Source organism: Odocoileus virginianus, chromosome 7 (assembly GCF_023699985.2).
Source record: "Odocoileus virginianus isolate 20LAN1187 ecotype Illinois chromosome 7, Ovbor_1.2, whole genome shotgun sequence".
NCBI classification, from domain to species: Eukaryota; Metazoa; Chordata; class Mammalia; order Artiodactyla; family Cervidae; genus Odocoileus; species Odocoileus virginianus.
The window spans coordinates 71747065-71769089 of NC_069680.1; the positions used below are offsets into that span (position 1 = coordinate 71747065).

The 22025-nt window shown below is 35.8% G+C and overlaps 1 non-coding gene across 1 annotated transcript; it reads left to right on the forward strand.

Annotated features, from left to right (window-relative positions):
- The first annotated feature begins 21053 nt into the window (after positions 1–21053).
- Positions 21054–21156, forward strand: LOC139036170 (U6 spliceosomal RNA). Its single transcript, XR_011488902.1, has one exon. It is a non-coding gene; the product is annotated as a U6 spliceosomal RNA (small nuclear RNA).
- Positions 21157–22025: the final 869 nt, after the last annotated feature.

The window sequence follows — 22025 nt, forward strand, 5'->3', positions numbered from 1 at the left end:
GTCAGCTGTTCACATCAGACGACCAAAATACTGGAGCATCAGCCTCAGCATCAGTCCTTCCAATGAGTATTCAGGGTTGATCTCCCTTAAGATTGACTGGTTTGATCTCCTTGCTATCCAAGGGACTTTCAGGAGTTTTCTCCAGCACCACAGTTCAAAGGCATCAACTCTTCAGTGCTCTGCGTTCTTTACGGTCCCGCTGGCACAGCCATACGTGACCACTGGGAAGACCGTAGCCTTGACTGCAAGGACCTTTGTTGGCAGAGTGATGTTTCTGCTTTTCAACACACTGTCTAGGTTTGTTATAGCTTTCTTATCAAGAAGCAAACATCTTCTGATTTCTTGGCTGTGGTCACCATCTGCAGTGATTTTAGAGCTCAAGAAGAGGAAATCTGTCACTACTTCTACCTTTTCCCCCTCTACTCACCATGAAGTAATGCAGCCAGATTCCATGGTCTTAGATTTTTTTTAATTTTTAGTTTTAAGCTGGCTCTTTCACCCTCCTCCTTCACCATCATCAAGAGGCTCTTTAGTTCCTCTTCGCTTTCTGCCATTAGAGTGGTATCATCTGCATATCTGAGGTTGTTTCCCCCACCTAATTTGATTCCAGCTTATAACTCATCCAGCCTGGCATTTCTCATGATGTGCTCAGCATATAAGCGAAACAAACAGGATGACAGCAGACAGCCCTGTCATACTCCTTTCTCAACCTTGAACCAATCAGTTGTTCTATGTAAGGTTTTGGCTGTTGCTTCTTGACCCACATACAGGTTTCTCAGAAGACAGGTAAGATGGTCTGGTATTCCCATCCCTTTAAGAGCTTTCCACAGTTTGTTATGATCCACACAGTCAAATGCTTTAGTGTAGCCAGTGAAACAGAGGTAGATGTTTTTCTGGAATTCCCAGCTCTATTAGCTTTGTACCCTTGGGCAACTCATCCTCTTTTCTATTTCCAATTTTCTTGTCTGTAAAACAGGGCAACATCCCCTTTCTTATAAGGTTGTTGTTGAACAGGTGGAACTCTTCAAGGTGGAAAAGTCACCCAGTGTGTATTCAGTAGATGATCACCAGATGTTCCTCTCTTTTCCTAAAGTCTAGGTCCCTGAAGCCCTAGATAAAGACGATGTTTTCCTTCCTGGGAAAACATCGTCTTTATCTAGGGCTTCTCTAAACCATAGGGCTTTCCTCATAGCTCAGTTGGTAAAGAATCTGCCAATGCAGGAGACCCCGGTTTGATTCCTGAGTCAGGAAGATCCACTGGAGAAGGGATAGGCTACCCCCTCCAGTATTCTTGGACTTCTTTTGTGGTTCAGCTGGTAAAGAATCTTCCTGCAATGCAGGAGGCCTGGGTTCAATCTCTGGGTTGGGAAGATTTCCTAGAGAAGGGAAAGGCTACCGACTCCAGTATTCTGGCCTGGAGAATTTCATGGACTATACAGTCCATGGGGTCACAAGGAGTTAGACACGACTAAGTGACTTTCACTTCATTTCACTTCTAGACCATACTCTGCTATTACGATATGATCAGATGAGGTATTTTAGACACTTCTTTGGCCATTGGGGTTTTCTTAAATCTCCCAGTATTTCTCAGTGGGGACATGGTGGGCACTTGAGGTGGGAACCTTAATTATGTAGGACAGTTCCAAAGATATTGGGTGCTTGCATCTCTAAATGTTTTCCATTAAATGCCAAGAACAAATCAGTCATTGTAGCAACCTAAATGAAAAAATTAAAAAAAAAATAGCTAAATATTTCTGATCCTCATCCTTCCTTCTATAAAGGACTACTAGACCCCCTCAAAATCCTGAAAGAGCTCTTTTCACTTTATCTGTAAACTTACTCAGTTGAATGAAATATATTTACTAACAAATTTTAATAGGCTAGATTCAACTTCAGGTTACTTAAGATATTAAGATAAAACATATCTTCTTCACCTATTATTATAAACCAGATTTGGTCCAGGTTAACTAGAAGGTATGTGAACTTGAGGCAGCATCGACTCTTTAGACTAATGATATTTAGTTAGCTCTGAGATTTTTTTTTTTCTTTTTTAAATTAAAGAGTCCCATGATCTGCATCTGGGAGAAACCTGTAAATTTCCACCCTGCTTTCCAAGATGTGACCCACTTGTAAACTGGAAGCAGCAAAATCAAACACAGAATCCCCACCATCCATAGATCCCTTTTCACAAATGGCCAAATCCACCCAGTCAGCTTTTTTGATCAGAATACAACCAGAATCACTTTTTATTATAGTGATAAAAGTCACCCTCCCCCAATCTCAAATAACCCTGCACATCATTTTATTTAAGGGATATCCACATTTCTTTGCACTGAGCTTCTCAATCCTTGCAGCAAGAAGTTGAGATAAAGTCAATTTTTGTCTCTTCAGATTGAGTAATTTGTAATTTCCTTTAACAGTTTCCTCCTTTGTCCTAATGTTGATCCCTGTGTCTTTTTTATTTCCAAATGGCCTATTTTGCTCCTGGTTGATTTTCCATATCTGATCTTCAACCATTTCTACTTCTCAGCTGATTTGCAGAGCAGATGACTGTGTAGATTCTCTGAAAGCAGTAAATAAACACAACTTCCTGACTCAGCATCACTGCACCACCTTGCTGTCTCTGAACACATACTGATCCAATCCCCCAGGTGCTGGTATTCTTGAATTGAACTCTTCATTATCAGGACAACCACATGCCTGCACAAACACTATAAATCACAACAGAGGTTTTCACTTGTAAGGTGTGGGTAGTTGGTGTGTGGAAACTATTGCATCTGCATTGACGATGGAAACTGCCCCTCTCCCTAGTTACCTCAAGTCAGAAGACTGTGCAGTCACACTTTGAAAAAGCAGCTGAGCCAGACTCCCAACAGCTGGAGGCAATCAGTAAGCAGCTGTCAGAGGGAATCGTAAGTGCTTTCTCTTTGCTGTACTGGCGACAGTGCCTGCTCTCTGATTCAGCTTCTGGTAACAAACAGAGCCACTGAGAGCTTTTCTTTCTTTCCTTTTTTTTTTTTAGGAATTAATTATACTCTTTTTTTTTCATTTATTTTTAATAGTTGGAGGCTAATTACTTTACATCATTACAGTAGTTTTTGTCATACATTGAAATGAATTAGCCATGGATTTACATGTATTCCCCATCCCGGTCCCCCCTTTTCAACGGGTCTCCAGACCTTCACAAATGAGTCCCTGCAGACTTACGTAGGGTGAGGTCCTTCAGTCCCTGGTCCAGACAGTCTGAAAATGAAGAAACCTTATGGCTGACGTGCCTGTCCTGCAATCCATGAACCTAGATAATGGCATCTGTCTCCTCCATCACCCGGCTCCCAAGGCAAAAGTGGAGGGTTGTTATCAAGATAAAGGAATGTAAACATGCAAAACATAGAATATAATCTTCCATAATCTCTAAGATGAGATATGACAGGGATACTTACAAATTTCCCTCTCCATTGTGATCCATGATCACTTAAATACTGCTAATAATGCTGTTCATGAAGAGAAATTTTGTGCATGTTTGCCCCAGACATAGAGGGGAAAAATATCAACATGCCTCCTATCACTTCCCATTGTTTTTCAATTTTGTTTATTCTCTCTCATAGGGGATTGTTTCTTTTTTTAAACTCAGGGAATTTTATGTTAATCCATTTTGAAAGCAAATCACATGATCCACAGGAAAAATGTAATTCAGTATTGTCCTTTCAATTATGTAAATAATCGCTCTTCTCATCCAATGAGCCTGTCATGCAAAATGTGGGTTCTTGCTTCACACCAGCAGGTCCTGGCTCTATGAGGGAGGTTGAAGGGATATTACTAACAATATTGTAAAGATAGGAAGTTAAGGATCAGAGAGAGGCAGTAATTTGATGTTTTACTCACAGTACAACCACTCCTATTGTTCTGAATATGCAGGCAATAGCAATATAGCCAATGTTCCTGGGGCTTGCATAAAATGTGTGTGTGCATGCTCAGTCACTCAGTGGTATCTGACTCTTTGTGACCCCACGGACTGTAGCCTGCCAGGCTCCTCTGCATAAAATGAATCGGAGTCTAAAAAGAATCAGTAGAGTCAGCACCTAACCATCCAGATTCCAGTTGATCTCAGCTCTCCAGGTTCCAGTGCTGCTCAACCTCCGGAGGTATCTTGGACCAGAGTACCCTCCCAGCAAAAATACCACACTCCTGACTCCCAATGTATGGTCTTCATTTTTCAGGCTTTTCAAATATTGTTTATCCCCACCTCACTTTAGCACAAATCACCATCATACTAGTAAATGGTAACATTCCTTTGAGCCCACCCTCATTTCTGCATTAGTCAGATGTGTAGTGTCCCCCTTGGCAGCCCTGATGGGACAGATTCCATCCATGCACTATCATCTTGAACAATAATTGTGCAGAGAAATATGTGATAACTCACAACTTGGTATAAACTGTTGATATTACATTTAGAGAAGATTCTGAATTATGTTCCTAGCAGGAGGAAGGGTTTTCATTAAATCATCAACATTCTCAGTCTTGTTTCCCCCTTGTTAGCAAGAGACAGCATATAGAAAATGAAAACAGAAAGAAATTATATATATATATATAATCTATGCTGTGCTATGCTAAGTCGCTTCAGTCATGTCCAAATTTTTGTGACCCTATGGACTGTAGCCCACCAGGCTCCCCTGTCCATGGCATTCTCCAGGCAAGAATATTTAAGTGAGTTGCCAGACCCTCCTCCAGGGGATCTTCTCAACCCAGGGATCGAACCCTTGTCTCATGTCTCCTGCATTGGCAAGTGGGTTCACCACTAGCACCACCTGGGAAGTCCCATATATTATCCATACAAACACAATATTTTTACTAGAGTTTCCCCACTTTTATTTGAATTCCAAGATTTGGTACAGTACATGAGAAACAAATGAAAGTGAAAGTGAAGATCACTCAGTCGTGTCCAACGCTTTGCAACCCCATGGTCTATCTAGTCCATGGAATTCACCAGTCCAAGAAAACTGGAGTAGGTAGCCTATCCCTTCTCCAACAGATCTACTCAACCCAGGAATCGAACCAGGGTCTCCTGCGTTGCAGGCAGATTCTTTACCAACAGCAAACATAGCTTGAAGAGACTACTTTGGTTTTCTCATAAGACCCTATGCATTCCTGTGTGCAAATAACAGGATTTGCCCAGTAACGGCTTTGCCTGGCAGACTTTACGAAAACACTATTTGATGTTCAAATGGATCAGAAATAAATTGTGTTTTGCTTGTGTTATTCCTAGAGAATTTTTTCATAATTGTCCAAAATGTTATTACTTGTAATTTAAAATTAATATACAGTTGAATCAATGTTGGAAATGAACTGACTTTGAAGTTCAAAATTTACATTCAATTATTAATTAGGGTAACACTGAAAAGCCAGTTTGCAAAGTCCACACAACCTTTATTGCTGCTCTTTCAATGGTTTATAGACTATTTTGAGAAAATATTTTAACTTATCACTGTGACATTTTATAAGAATACACAGAGAATGGAAATGTTAATTGTGAGTATAACATAAAGTTTTACTATCATTACCACATTTTAAGGGACTAAATTGAAAGGAAAAACAAAACACCATTATCTTTCAACTTACTGGACAGTTTCTAGGACATAGTAGGTATTCAAAAACAATATTTAAAACTCACCTAAGGTAGGCTATGTTTGTGTGCACACATAGGCAAATGTGTTTCCCTGCTGGCTACATCTCTTCAGAAACTTAAAATTTTTCTGAAACCCTCAAGCAACTACTGGAAATTAGCCTCATAGGCTAATTATTCTCACTCATAAACATGTTTTGTTTTTAACTCAATAGAAAAAGTAGCTCTATTGTTAATTGCTACTAACTTCAGAATTCAGTTAACTTTGACCTCCATAATTTCCTGAACTTTATCTCATTAGCTCTCATTATGTTGCCATAAACAGTGCTACCTGCTTCCACCTACTTGTATCAACCTAGTGTTCTGGATTTATAACAGGCACCACTCAGAACTCTTAGGCAAGCATTCACTGTGATGATACTAAGTGATGCTCATGTCATTTCCTACTGAATTTTCTAATGCCTTATCTTTCTTAATCCATAGACACTGAAATGATAAAGATGTTATTTTCTACATATGCCTTTGATAAATAATTCAGTATTAGTTTCCTTATTCTAAAGTGAGGAAAATAGTACTATCTTGCAGGCTTTTTTCCTTCAGTTGGATGTGATAATACATATCTGTATATCCCCCCACCACAAACAATGCAAAATATTATTATCATTATAATTATTCTTGATATATGTATAAAATATCGGGGCCCTCAAGTGTTAAAACATCTGTCAACCTCTAATTTTAGGGTAAGCATTCCAGTGAGGCTGTCCAAAGCCATAGTATGAACAGAGAATCATGCTGAATAAGTGTGCAGTTATTACAACCTGACACTTTGGTCTAATCCTCAGTGCCACCTCCTGCATATTGAGCTGATTTGTACCATCTGTTAACACTGAAGGACACGGTTCCTCCCTAGCAGCCTAAATGCATACTTAAGCATTACTCCCAATATTCCCTTATACTGTTTGGGCCAAGGATGGGACTCATACTAACTGATCTCAAGAAAATACAAGCAACAGTAATCAAGACAGTGTTATGTTGGAGAAAAGGTAATGAAACAGAAGAGCAACCCAAAGTAAAATCACATAAATATAGCAAATTAACTTTAAACAAGTTTGGAAGGTCAATACAATGGAGAAAGGATAGTCTTTTCAACAAATGGGATGTAAATATGCAAAAAAATAATAATAAACCTCATCATAATCCTCTTATCTTATAAAATTATAATTCAAAATTGATCACAGACCTAACCATAAACTTTAAAACTGTGGTATACCTTGTAGATATCGAGGGTGCTATTTCAGACCACTTCAATAAAGCAAATACTGTAATAAAGCGAGTCACAAATTTTGTGGGTTCTCAGTGCTTCTAAAAGTTATGTTTACACTATATTGTCATCTTTTAAGTATGCAATAGAATTCTGTCTAAAAAATTTACATACCTTAATTTTAAAATACTTTATTTTAAAAAAATGCTAACTATCCCTTGAATATTCAACAAGGCATAATCTTTTTGCTGGTGGAGAAACCTGCCTCAGATGTTGATGGCTAGTGACTGATGAGGGTGGTGGATGTTGAAGGCTGGCATGGCTGTGGCAATTTCTTAAAATGAGACAACAAAGAAGTCTGCCACAGTGTCTGACTCTTCCTTTTGGGAATGATTTCTCTGTAGCATGCATTGTTATTTGATAGCATTTTATCCAAAGTGGAACTTCTTTTCAAAATTGAAATCAATGCTCTCAAACCCTTCTGCTGTTTTACCAACTAAATTTATATAATATTCTAAATCATTTGTTGTCATTTTAACAATTGACATAGCATCTTTACTAAGAGAAGATTCCATCTCAAGAAACCACTGTCTTTGCTCATCCATGAGAAGCAACTCCTCATCCATTAACATTTTATCATGAGAATGCTGCAGTTCAGTCACAGCTTCAGGCTCCACAACTAAATCTATTTCTCTTGCTGTTTCTATAATATCTGCAGTCACTTTTTAAACTGAAATCTTGAACACCTCAAAGCTATTCACAGGGGTTGGAATCAACTTCTTCCAAACTCCAGTTAATGTTGATATTTTGACTACTTCCCATGAGCAATGAATGTTCTTAATGACTTTGAGAATATTGAATAGTTCCCAGAAGGTTTTTAATTTACTTTGCCCAGATGCATTAAAGGAATCACTATCTATGGCAGCTATAGCCTTCTGAGATGTATTTCTTAAACAGCAAGAATCCCATATAATTTACAGATTGAATGATTGAATGGTTTTTCTAAATTTTTAATTTTTTTCTCTTCAAGTTTTCCTTTTAGAGAAAATTAGATTCTCTCTAAAACAAAATAAATACTATTTTAAAAAAAAGAAAATCAGATTTGCTCATTGTATAATCTTATCACAGAAATAACTTTTTAGCTTTTATATTTTTGAAGGAGTGTCAGAAGGGCATTACATGGATAGTCTCTTCTGTTTAGTATTTTTCTCTAAGTTGGCAAATACATGATAATATTTCTGGTAAGAATAGAAAGTTAATTTCTTACAAGTGGTAATATAAATCCTAGCAATTTTCTCATTCTAGAGTGCATTATGGTATTTTTTTTCTGATTGGAGTAAAAACTTTCCATTCCCCATTAGGGCTCACAGGTCTGGTAATCTAGAATGTGATTAGTATATATGTCTTATCTATATTAAATGTAACCATTCCTCAGATTTTCTTATGAAGATGTCAAGACAAACCTTCACCAGCTTGGCCTCAAAGAAGACAACCCATAGCCAGCATAAGTAGTGAATCCTGGGAATCACAAGGATTTTATTTTCCTTGTTAGTCTTGGGCCTATTCTGTTCTCCAGGGTCTCTGAGAAGTTTCAAGGAAATCTCTAATCCCTTCAAAATGAGTCCTCTAAGACTGAAACATGAAAGGGATGTGGATTCCCAAGCCTGAAAGACTAGAAATAGGAACACATGTACCCTTAAATGTATAGACTGCACAATCCATGAACTGACTAGGCATTAGACAGAGGCTGAGAACTAATTTGTTTTGGGGTTACAGTCTTCATGCAATTTACCTGTTCAGTATGTTAGAAAACCACTCAGTAATGAAGGAAAATGATCTGTATCTGTCAAACAAAATTGAAACAAATGACAGCTCTCTAGGAACAGGGAATTCTGCCAGGAACTATGTTCATTAACCTACTTCTCAATTGCATCTATGAGGAGGATTTTATCCACTACTTTGATCAAATCATATACCACATTACAACAATAAATACTAAATCTGGTTCATATTTGTCATTTGATCAGTTTCATACATATATATATATACACACACATGTATACACATGTACATTAACACAAAAATATACAGAAACACACATACATATACATGCATATGTGTATATATATTATATATATACCAGTTTGTATATAAAATACCATGAAATAAATAAAAATATGGTATCAAAATATATTTAGGTTATTTTCATGATTCAGTTAATATCACTCCAAATCTTCTACTTTAGTAACCTAAAGTAATTTTAGAAAATATTTTTATATTCTTTAATAATATTTTAAAATACCATATAAAAAAGGTTGGGGATTTTAAAAATTAAAGTGAAAATGAAATTTTAAAAGAAGTAATATTTATATTGAAAGTGTAATTATATCAACAGGACTCTGGAAACTTGAACAAGTGATGTGAAAAACATTCTTGAGGTGTTTTTCCATAATGTAAAGGAGCAGGACAAAAATTTGCAGGAAGAGAAACAATGCTAAGAATTTAGAACAACCACCCAATCTATAAGTTATATGGGATTCTTTGGAAGGAACCACCATGGTAAAGAAACTGCCTGCAATGCAGGAGACCCGGGTTTGATCCTTGGGTTGAGAAGATCCCCTGGAGGAGTAAATGGCAACACACTCAGTATCCTTGCCTAGAGAATGCCATGGACAGAGGAGCCTGGTAGGATACAGATCATGGGGTTGCAAAGAGTTGTACATGACTGAGCAATTATCACTTTCACTTTGGAAGGAACCATTAAAATTATTAAAGGAGTCATCATAATACAATAAAGAGTAAGTTAAAATGAAGAACATAATTAGTAGATTTGAAATGAAACTACACAAATATAACAGTGTTGTTATATTACTATTATATTAAATTGATATAGAAAAAATATCCAAATGATGATGATGTCAGGTTTCTGATAATGTAGCAAAACTCATACTGAACATGGATTTCTTTGCTACAGTGCTGAAAATCAATGTTAAAAAAGAATTTTTTATGATTAAAATGTACTTCTGGGTCTTGTAGTATGGAAGTAATAAGATCTCATAAGACTGGCTAACTCAGAGAAAACCATTATAAAATCTGAACATAACACAAACAGGTACCTAAAGACACTGGAGCAACAGAAGTAGACAGAATCTTGTGGCTAGCTGTACATACTCGAGAGGACAGGTATTTTACAAATTGATTTCACGTTGTCATAGCTTTGAGATTTGAGCCAAATCATTCAGCATGTGTGGGAAGCAACAAGGATGTCATGGGAAAAACCATAGTCTTCTGGCCCTGGCTATTCACATCCTCTAAGAAGTAGGAGAAACCTGGAAGGTAAAGAGACAGAGAAGGGATGTCTTAATTCTACCTAGAGATACCTCTGAACCACACATATGCAGGAAACTCAAAGCAACTTGGTTGAAAACAAAAATTCTGAATTAAAATGAGCCAGTGGACCAAGAAACAACATTTGCCATCTTCTTAGGACAAAAATCACAGAATTCAGATTCTCCAAGCTTAGCATACAAGAAAACTGCCCAACATAAAAAACCTAGGGATTTGGAACCTATTTTCAAGAGCAAAGAAAATCAACTGAGACTGACTCAGAGGTGATCAAACTGTTGGAATTAGCAGCCAAGATTTTTAAAGAGATTATTACAACTATCCTCAGTGAAGTGAAACAAAATGTACTTTCAATGAATAAAAAGGTAGGGGATCTCAGCAGAGAAATAGAAAAAGCAAATTCACAAAAAATAAAAAATAAAATTGCTGTTTTAGAACTAATCAAGGCAGTATCTACAAAAACAGCCATATGTAAGTGGAATAGGCAAGAGTAAGGAAACTTAATCAATAGAAAATATTTAATGTCAATAACTCAAAAAAAAAAAAAGATTCAGAAGGGTGAACCTTAAGCACTTTTTAGATGACATTAAATGGTTGAAAATATGTACAACTAGAGATGCATAAAGAGGGTAGAGAAAAAAATAGTGTAGAAAAATATTTGGAAAACAGTGGCTAAAAAATTCCCAAATTTAATAAAAGACCGAAACTAGTCAATTAGAACAAGCACACAGAAGTCACACCAAGCCAGAAGCCACATTGTAGTCATATTTTGAAAGCTAAGTATAAAAATCACCTAGAGAAACAGCACATTACATGCAAGGGAACAAGAATTTATTAACAACTGACTTCTCAGAAACTATGGAGAAAGAAAGAGAGATTGCAATAACATCTTTAAAGTGTTCCCCAAAAAGGTTAACCTGGTAATCAATGTCCAGCATAAATATTCTTACAGGGTGAAGCTGATGTGGAGACATCTTCAGTTTAAAGAAAATTTACTGCCAGGAGATACATACTGTAAGATATGTTAAAGAATTTCTTCAAATTGAAGGAAAAGGATACTTAATAGAAATCTGGATTCCGAGAAAGGAACAAAATGCACTGGGAATGGTAAATATTTGAATAAATGCAAAACAAAATCATTTTTTATTTCTTAATTTTCATATAGTTGATATAATTTAAACAAAAATTGTAATATTGTCTTATGGACATTATCACATATGTATAGGTGAAATACATAAAGCAACTATATGTATACAGCTGAAATATTTTAATATTTTATGTAAAATAAATCAATATTAACTGTAAATGCATTGTAGAAAAATTGAGGATGTGTATTTTAATCCCTGCAGCCACTACAAAAATATAATGCAAAGGACAACAAAAGAGCCATTAGGAAAATTAAAATTGAATATCAGTATATATTCAAATAATTAAAAAATTAAAGAACAGTAGAAAGAGAAAATAAAATTGCAGGAGAAAATAAGAAATAAAATGATAATTACTCAACTAAATCTTTGATTATGTTAGAAATTAATGGAGTACACCACAATCAGAGTTTCAAAACATATGATGCAAAACTGACAAAATCAATTTAAAAATTAGACCACCCCATAGTATTGTGTATCTTTTAACATCATGCCAACAATTCATAAACTGAGACATGAAAACTGAAGCAAAAAAAAAATAAAAAATGACGACCAGATCATCCCTACCAAATTCATTGATACAGTTAATATTTATAAAACACTACATCCAACTGCATCTGAAAATACATTCAAGGCACATGATTATTTTACCATGATAAACTATATGTTGATATATAAAACAAGTAAAAATATATTTTAGAAAGCATATTCTCTGAATATAGTAGAATTAAATTGGAAAAACCAATTAGCTAAAGCAAAAGCTTCAAATAAGCAGATACTAAACAACATTCTTCTGAATGATCCACAAGTTAAAACAGAAATAGTGAAAGTAATTAAAAGTGTTTTAAAGTGAACAATAATGAATATACACCATATCCAAATTTCTGGAGTGCTGCTATAGCTGTACATATAGGGAAAGTTTTATTTTGAAATGTGTATATTATAAAAATGTAAATTTAATGATATAAGGTGCTACTTTAAGAAATTAGAATAAAAGTAAAACATTAAATAAAACATAAGTATAAATAAATTATCCAAATTTATCTAACTACATGATTAAAGTTAGTGAATTCTACTTAAATATGTAAATTGCATTTCAATAAATCTGGAGGAGAAAAAACCAAAACCAAAAATACTACATGCTGTAGAAAAATGAATGTATGAAAAAGAAAATATACCCACAGAAATAGCTGCAATTTCATTACACATAAATGCAATATTTTAGTATTTCACTTTATGCTTGTTAGGACTTTCAATGCCTGTATATATTAAGATAAACAGTAATATGTATTTCTCTGTATAAATATGTTATATATATTATGCAATATTTGAAAGATATTTAACAGCAATGAACACAGTGGAAAAAAGATTTTTATATCTTATATAAAAATAAGATAATTTTCCTATGATTTATTATAGTTATCTGACAAATCAGTTGAAATTAATAACTCAAAGATATAGAATAAATGACATATGCTTCCTTTCTTTGCCAACCCTAGAAAACTAGAGAAAGTATTGTTTGTAATATGGTCTTCACTATCCAATGAAATGCCTTTACTTGCTCAGCTTCATGACCACTTGAAAAAACAGATCATGCTTCTTTCTTCAGCATTTATTAACAAAAAATTTAAACTTTTTATATACTTAGTGCATTGTGTCTCTAGAGTTACTAATTCTAAAGAAAGCGTTTTCCCAGCAGAAGTAACAGTGCAGAGCAACATAATGAACCCTGTCATTGAAAAGAAATCTGAGAAATAGTTTTCTGAAGCTTCAAATTGAGTGACCTGAGCTACCTTTGTTTTCATATTGGTAAATTTATCATCTGCCAGCAGACTTTGTAGAATCCTTTTTTAAGTACCCATCAAATAGTATGGTTTACCTATGAATATAAAAAATAAGCCACTACACTTAATATATTTCCAACTACAGTAATAATTCAAGCAAAATTGTTGCATGAAAAGTATCCAAATAATAAACTGAGTCTAAAAGATGGCATGCTAATGTTACTGAGGGCTTCCCTCACAGCTTAGTTGGTAAAGAATGCCTGCAATGCAGGAGACCCCTGTTCAGTTCCTGGGTCAGGAAGATCTCCTGGAGAAGGGATAGGCTACCACTCCAGTATTCTTGGGTTTCCCTGGTGGCTCGGCTGGTAAAGAATCTGCCTGCAACGCAGGAGACCTAGGTTTGATCCCTGGGTTGGGAAGATCCCCTGGAGAAGGGAAAGTCTACCCACTCCAGTATTCTGGCCTGGAGAATTCCACAGACCATATAGTCCTTGGGGTCACAAAGTCGGGCTCGACTGAGCAAATGTTACTGAACTGTGAATAAGCTTTATTAACTGTTGGAATGCATATTTTACTTGACAAGAAGGTGTCAGTAGTACTGAACATTTAAAAGTGAAAAAGAAAGTGAAGTAGCTCAGTCATATCCAACTCTTTGGGACCCCGTGGACTGTAGTCTACCAGGCTTTTCCATCCATGGGATTTTCCAGGCAAGAATACTGGAGTGGGTTACCATTTCCTTCTCCAGGGGATCTTCCCAACCCAGGGATCGAACCCAGGTCTCCCACATTGGAGGCAGACGCTTTAACCTCTGAGCCACCAGGGAAGCAAGGGCACTTTAAAACTTTTGTTTGTTTGTTTCTAAGTACTGTTGTGGTATTTCAAGTAAAGTCTACCGGAAATCAAAATATAATTTTTTCCACTGCCAGAAGTATCCATATCAATAATTCTGCTTAATCTTCTAAATTAAGAAAGCATTGTCTGAGATGGCTATTGGTTGGCTCTCTGCCAAATGGTCATGTCCACACAGAGCAATAAACTGCAAAATATCTGACTGTTCATTCACCAGTCAAAAATCTTCCTGACAGATAGGACCCAAACAGTATTGGAGGCCAAACAAGAATAGACATGGCTTTAATAAGCCGAGGGAGAATGCCATGATTCACATCCAAGGTCTTTCTGCAGTTTGCTTCTTCCATTAGCAAGGTACAGGACTTGGTGCTACTCCTGTGCAATACCAAATGCACGAGAATGGGGAGCCTGCTGTGATTCTCATCCATGAAACTTAGATGAAAGCTGAACTCAGTTGTCTGGATAAATTTACACAAGATGCCCAGCTGCAAAGCAGCCTAACTGGTAGAGGTCAAATGATAGGCACCCTCAAACATTCTTCCAAAGAAAGAAATATCCCACACAATGCTAATCATTCAGGGAGAAATAACCTCTATGTAAAAGTCTTGTTTGAAAAAGCACCTTTCCTAAATCTAAGGGTCTTCCATAGAAAAAGCAAAAGCTTGACAAAAACAGTATGTTACAATCTGATCCTTGACACTTCATCTAAAATTTGATGTCTGGTTAACGGAGTGGTTTAGGATTTTAGTTTTTAGTTCTTTCAAGACAGAGCTTCCCACTGGATTGAGATTCTTTGTTGCTGTAGCTTTATACTCATCCCACCCTGTATGGAAATGTTTGTGGGCTACATAGGTGGTTGAAATAGGGAGTCATCATATTAATGGGTTGGAAAAAATAACTTGTGGTGAGCTTAAAATCCTTGACCTATAACTTGGTAGCCTTCTATGAGATTCAAGTTTTTCCTTCTTCAATAGTAAATCTATGATATTGATCTTGGAGGATGTTGGAGAAATTAAATAAGAGACGGTGTAACATCTTTCTCAAACAAAAGACCCTCATTGTTGGGCCAGTTTCCTTCCCCTTTTACTTTTCTCAAAACAGATTCTCCCCAGAGTCAAGCTGAAATTCTTCTTTCTTGGTTTTATCATTTAGCCCCATTTTATCCTTTTATCTCATCCACTTGATTTATATAATCTGTTATATTCATTGTTTTTATATTCATTTTCTAATCTTATTTTAATCCTCCATTCCACACACACACACACACACACACAAATAATACCCCCCCACCCCCAAACAGACACACAGCAATACATACCAACACATAACCTCGGCTAGGATATCTGATTTACAACAGAGGTTCACCTTTCCCATCTCCTAGGTTGAAGCCTTTCTTAATCAAAAGATTTCACATGAAGAGTCCAGCTTTGATTAGTTCCCACAGTACATGGCTTGTAATCAACTTACATTATAACCAGTTGCAACAGACTCTATTATTTTTTACATATCTTCTATTTTATTTCCTGTATGATAACAACACTTCTCCCACCTTATAAACTCAAGGTGGTTTTACTAATGAATTTTTAAAATATATAATCCACTTCTTGGCAGAGGTTTTAATGCTTATACCATGCAGTTTTTCCATCTTCTTTATGATTAAAAATGGCTTAGAAAATGACTGCTCTGTTAGCCCAGGGCTCCAAAAGAGGGCAATGATGATAACACAGATCGGAGGCTCAACCAACTATCAATGAAATATGTCACAAACAGGAAATAAGTATTTCTAGGCTGCCAATGAAATTTGGGACATTCTTTATTACTATAGCTTAATCTACCTTCTCAGGATTGGTATATTATTCTAACCTGAACTAGATTAAGTATTTAGATTTCAGCCTTGTTTTCTGTTCTGTAATATAATTTCTATAAGCCTTTCTAATATGATAATAATTTCATTTGACTGGATCAGTTTTGTAATTTCAGTTCCACACTAAGAGACTGTAGGTATGTCCTTGATTATAATTTCTTGGATTTCTATACTGATTTTGACATGGGTTTTCCATCACTATAATCCTCCCATCTGTTGCAAAACCATTTATTCATCCTGGGTATCTTAATAATGATTGCTTTCATAATCTGTGATCTGATAATGCCACCCCTCCTTGTGCAAAATACTTGGTATCCTTAGCCTTAGTGTCTTTTTTCAGCATCATCATCTGGATGGAGTTCCCCTACTGTCTATTCAGCCTCTATTGCTAGGCAAGATTTGGTTTCTATGTCACTCCCAGTCTATAATAAAATGAGTAATTTTGACTAAACCACACTTTGATCAATAATGAAATATCCACTCTCTGAGTTACTGACTTTGCGACATTATCGTTGTGAACTTTAATTCTGATTATCTTGTGATCTTTGTGAGCATTTAATAAGACATGTTGCCATAGATATTTTGACTAATTGTGTGTGCCAATTTCATCTATCTTGGGGAGGCTGGTAAAATGATTTGGAAAACTAAATGTAAATTTTTTACCACTTCTGTATGTGTGCACATGCACACATCCATTCATTGCTTAGAGCTAAGTGAATTGCCTTCTAAATATATATTTTTCCTTGATCCTGTGGTTGATAAGAAATGAATGATTACATTTTGGAGGGAAAGAATACTGCTTCCTGAATAATTTTCAGAATTTTATAATTCACTCAAAGGATAAAATGTCTGTAGAGTGTCCAAATGTCATTATTTTCCAGTAATCTGCAGTAAAGCCCTCTCTTCCGACACTCAGAATTTTTAAAAAATATTTGGAAACCATATTAATAATCCAATGCAGTAATTATCTACTCACCACCAAATTAAACTGCACCCAAAGTCATTGGCTTTATGGCATTGAGATAGGTCTCTAGAAAGTCTGTGTCAACGTTTAGTGGATTCCTGACATTTTGGGTGTGTCCACACCTCTTAGTCCAATTCTACCTACTCTCACACTTAATACTTATTATGGACTGAATGCTTGTGTCTCCCCAAAACTTTCATGTTGAAGCATAACTCCCAATGCAATAATATTTGGCAATAGCTCCTTCAGGAATTGAGTAGCTCATGCAGGCTCCACCCTTATAATGGGAAAGTGCCTTTTAAGAGAGACCCCAGAGAGATTTCCTATTCCTTCCTCCACATAAGGATATAGACAGAAGATGGCCATCTAAGAACCATGTGGTGAGACCTCACCAGACCCTGAATCTGCCATGCCTTGATCCTGGACTTTTCAGCTTCCAGACCTATTGGAAATATATCTCACCCAGTTTGTAGTAGTTTGGTAATACTAACCTGGACAAAGACAATGCCCAGTCTTTGGTTTGTGCCTGGACTCTAGTTCAATCCTCTTATCAATAAAATCACCAACCCTCAGATCCCTTCCAGAGGGTAACAAGCTTTCCAAACTCATGTTCACCCACACCAACCATAAGGGCAATTCCTCAAGGTTGAGCACGCCAATCATGGCAGTCACACTGCCGTCTGGCGTGTTACTTCTGGTAGGAAACAGGGAAAATGCTTTAGTGAGGAGATGAACCTGAAGTCCAGGAAAATTTCAAGCAATTTCCTTCATAAAAAAGTCACATAACTCTGAGGCCCAGAGATCAATAAGGTGTACATTATCATACAGAAAGTAACTAGGAGAAAACTGATTGAGTCATAAGGCCTTAAGTACTTGTAAAGAAATTGTGTTTGTTTTTATACATAGGAAAGAATAAAGCAAATGAATAGATGCTTGTAGCTTTCTATCTCAAGCAATAAACTAACTGAAGAAGATTGAGAGAGAGAGAAAGGTAACAGACTTCAGGATATAAATAATCACACATAATTTTTAGGGTGAACATTGATAAATGTTGAGGATTATCAAGGAGACTAATAATCTCCCTATTAGTAATGGAGAATGGTAGCCTGGTTGGAACAGAATAATCATTCTAGATCCCAAACCACAATTTCCATTTCCATTCCTCATCCACTGCAATGCCAGGATCACTATTTCTTAATAAATTTCACCACTGCAGAAGTGTTATTGTGGGATGATGACTGACAGAAAGGTGTCAAGAGAAGCAGAGAATATGGAGTTTGATGGCAGACACTTTGATTTTATACATGCAGCATGCTTCCCATTTCTCTCCCAAATTACCACAGTGACTTATTATTGTACCTCATAGAAGCACCTTTAAGAAATGAAGGTTTGACTAAGCCTGAGAAACACCCTGTGTGTTATCCTCTTGAAGATGTCAGACTGTCCTAAAACTTAATTGTTACTGGAGACTCTGGCAATGAGCCCAGCCTATTTCTAAGGGTTTTATTTTGAAGCCTGGTGACTGAGGGGTCATTTTGAGCATGCCTAGGCTTGGCTATTAGACAATATCTAGGCTCTAGCTGTCCCCAAAAGTGCATTCAATCAGTCCATTCCCTTAGTCTTCTTCAGTACGAAAAGTAATAATACTGAGATTGGTCTAGAGACAATGAGCTAACATTTATTTCCTTATATTTTTGTTCTAGAAAAATGCCATGTCTTGATTTAATGTTATTTATAATTCCAAAATGAGTTAAATGTCATGACTGAAAAAAAAAGATGATTTTAGAATAAAATTTATTTCAGTGGACACAAGCAGGCCATGTCTAAAGTTGGGGCAACCTTTCAAAAAATGCAAGCGATCTAGTTTAGAAATCTCCTTCCTTGAGTGAGCATGTGTGTGTGTGTGTGTGTGTATGTGCATGAGTATGTATGAGAAAGAATGAGAGAGAGAAAAGACTCACCCAAGATTTACAGAAATACTATACTCATATAAGTATCCATATTTTCAATTATTTCCCATGTGGAGAGCATAGACTGTTTGTTAGGCCAGAAAAGGTTTATTCCAATGTCTTCCTATATTTCCCAAGCAACCTCTTACCCAACCCCCTATATGTATACTTGTGTGGGCCTCAGAGAGCTACTGTATATTTCCAGAGTAAGTCAGATCACTGAAGCAGAAAAATCAGTAATAAAATTAATTTTTTTATGCATTGCTACTGGGGTAGTAAAACTTAAAAGCACAAGGAATTTAAAAGATGAATAAGTTATTTCTTGTTTCAGCTCCCACTTGTAAAAAGCATAGAAGTTGGTACTCCTATCCTTGCAATAAGAAATAGCAAGACAAAGTGAAAATCAATTAAAAAATAAATAAAACCTGTCAGAGAAAAGAGAAAATTCAATTATTATTTAAAAACTGTTAGAGAAAAGACATCACAGGACAAACCATTACCCCAAAACATAAAGAGTCAAGTACATTCAGAAAGTTACAGCACCCAAGATTCCCCCACCTGAGGCCATAAGCAAATAGGACCAACTATTATTGGTACTTTTGATAAATGGTAGAGGCTGAGTGAGGACTAGCCTAAGAGTAAGAAGATGCTGGGCACCACTGTCATGGGAGGATTCTCAGACTTTCAGGTGTTTACTTCAGAATTCTCACTAGGTTCTCACAGGTAGGATCTAAGAAAACTTCGCTCGTGATCCTGAAACGGGATGAGAAGGATAGCCATTGTAAACTCCCACTCAGACCATCCTTTCTATCAAAGGCTTATTCTCCAGAGGGGTGCTAGAGGGAACTTTTAATTAATTTGAACCAGAGAGCAACTCTGAAATCCTTTTTTTTTTTTTTTTCCAGTTGGAGGAAGGGAACTGTTTCACATCAGATACCTCCACATTTTCTGACTCACCTTAAGAAAAATAATTAAATAAAAGTCATAATCAACAAAAAACAGGATTCAAAAAAGTAGACAGACAATGCTGTATCTAGAGAAAGGGAACAGGGAAGAAAAGGAGTTGCCACAGTGTCCTTTTAGAGGTGAATTGATAATCAAAGTGTAATCCATCCATCCATGCTGTGAAAACTATTCAGTGATAAAAAAGAAGAAGCTATCAAGTTACTCAAAGACATAGATGACTCTTAAATACATATAGATAAACATAAGAAGCAAGAATGAGAAGACTGTATACCCTATGATTCCATAATGTGACATTTTGGGGAAGGTAAAACTAGAGATATAAAACAGATCAGTGATTGTCCCAAGTTTAGGGAGTGGGGAGCGTAGAATAGGTAAAAACAAGGCACTTTTTAGAAGCAGAAACTAACCATGAAACTAGACATGCAACTCTTCTCTATGGTATTGCAGTGGTGAATACATGACACAATCTGTTTTTCAAAATTCATAGATATTTACAGCATAAAAAGTGAGATCTAATGCATGTAAAAAAAAAAAAGACAAAATAGAATTTAAAACAAAAATTGTCACAAGAGACAAAAGACATTATATAATTCCATAAGGGTAAATTTACTGGGAAAGTATGTCTATGAAATACGTGTGTGTGTGTGTGTGTGTGTGTGTGTACACATACACATATAAACATATATATTTTATATACATATATATATTTTACATATATGTATATAAAATATCATAGAACTCAAATATATAAAGTGAACCTTAAAAATAACTAAAGTGAGAAGTAGCAAAACAGTAATAGTGGGAAACTCCAGTGCCTCACTTTCAGCTATGGATAGTACAACCATATTGAAGATCAGTAAGCAAATATAACACTTGAAAAACACTATATACCAGTATGAACTAACAGACATATAAAGAACACTTCACCCAACAAGAGCAGAGCTCACATTCTTCTCCAGTGAACATGGAATAGCCTCTAAGACAGAACACATTTTGGGCCACAAAATAAGTCTTTAGAAACTTCAGAAGACTGAAATCAAGCAAATTATCTTTTCTAACTACAATGGAATAAAACTAGAAATTAACAGTCGAAGGAAAACCAACAAATGCATGGTAATTAAATAATTCATTCTTAAATAATGGATGAGTCATAGAAGGACTTACAAGGGAATTTACAAAATTATCTCAAGATAAATGAAAACAAAAACACAACACTTAAAAAAAAAAAACTTTGGGGATACAGCAAAAGCAGTGCAAAGAATCTATTGTAGAAAATGCTTACATTTAAAAAAAAAAAAAAAAAACAGTGCTTGCTTCGGCAGCACATATACCAAATTGGAATGATACAGATATTAGCATGGCCCCTGAGCAAGGATGACATGCAAATTAGTGAAGCATTCCATATTTTTTAAGAAAAAAGAAGCAATTATTCATATAAATGTGGGAAGAGAACTCCTCCTAACCAATCATCTAAATGAAATCATATCTTATAGCCAAAGAAAAGATGGTGTTAAGTGGAAAATACAAATCTGGGGGAAAAAATTCATCATCTGGCCAATGAGAGATTTGCTGTTCCAGAAATATTCTTTAATCCTTCTGATATAGGCATTCATGAAATGGGGATTCCAGAAGCTATTGTCAATTCAATTCAGAATTTACCTGAAGAAATGCAGCCACGTTTTTTTAAGAACATCATTTTGATAGGAGGAAATTCCCTTTTCCCAGGATTTAGGGATCGAGTTTACTCAGAATTTCGAAGTCTCACTCCAATAGATTATGATGTTTCTGTTGCGCTGCCTGAAAACCTATTACTTATGCCTGGGAAGGTGGAAAATTGATATCAGAGAATGACAATTTTGATGATATGGTGGTAACAAGAGAAGATTATGAAGAAAATGGACATAGCATCTGTGAAGAAAAATTTGATATTTAAGAAACATTTCTGGAAGTTCTGACTATGCCAAAGGTTTAATTTTCAGTGTCTTTTTAAAGGAAGTTATGGACCTGTGTTACCTTTCATCCTGAGATAACATCTTGAACTTATGTAATTACTTTGATCCATGGCTAATTTTCAAAGGTTTCTTAGCTACGCTACTAAGTAAACTGTAACTCACCCCATATTTTCATTTAGGAGTAGACTTACTGTAACAATGCTTATGCTGCTTCTGAGAGTAAGTTATCTTTCCTTAAAAGATGAAAGAGTGAGTGTAATTTAAGTTTAATTCTTTATAGCCAAAAGCACAAAATTAACTGTCTCACTGGTCAGGTTTCCTTAGAA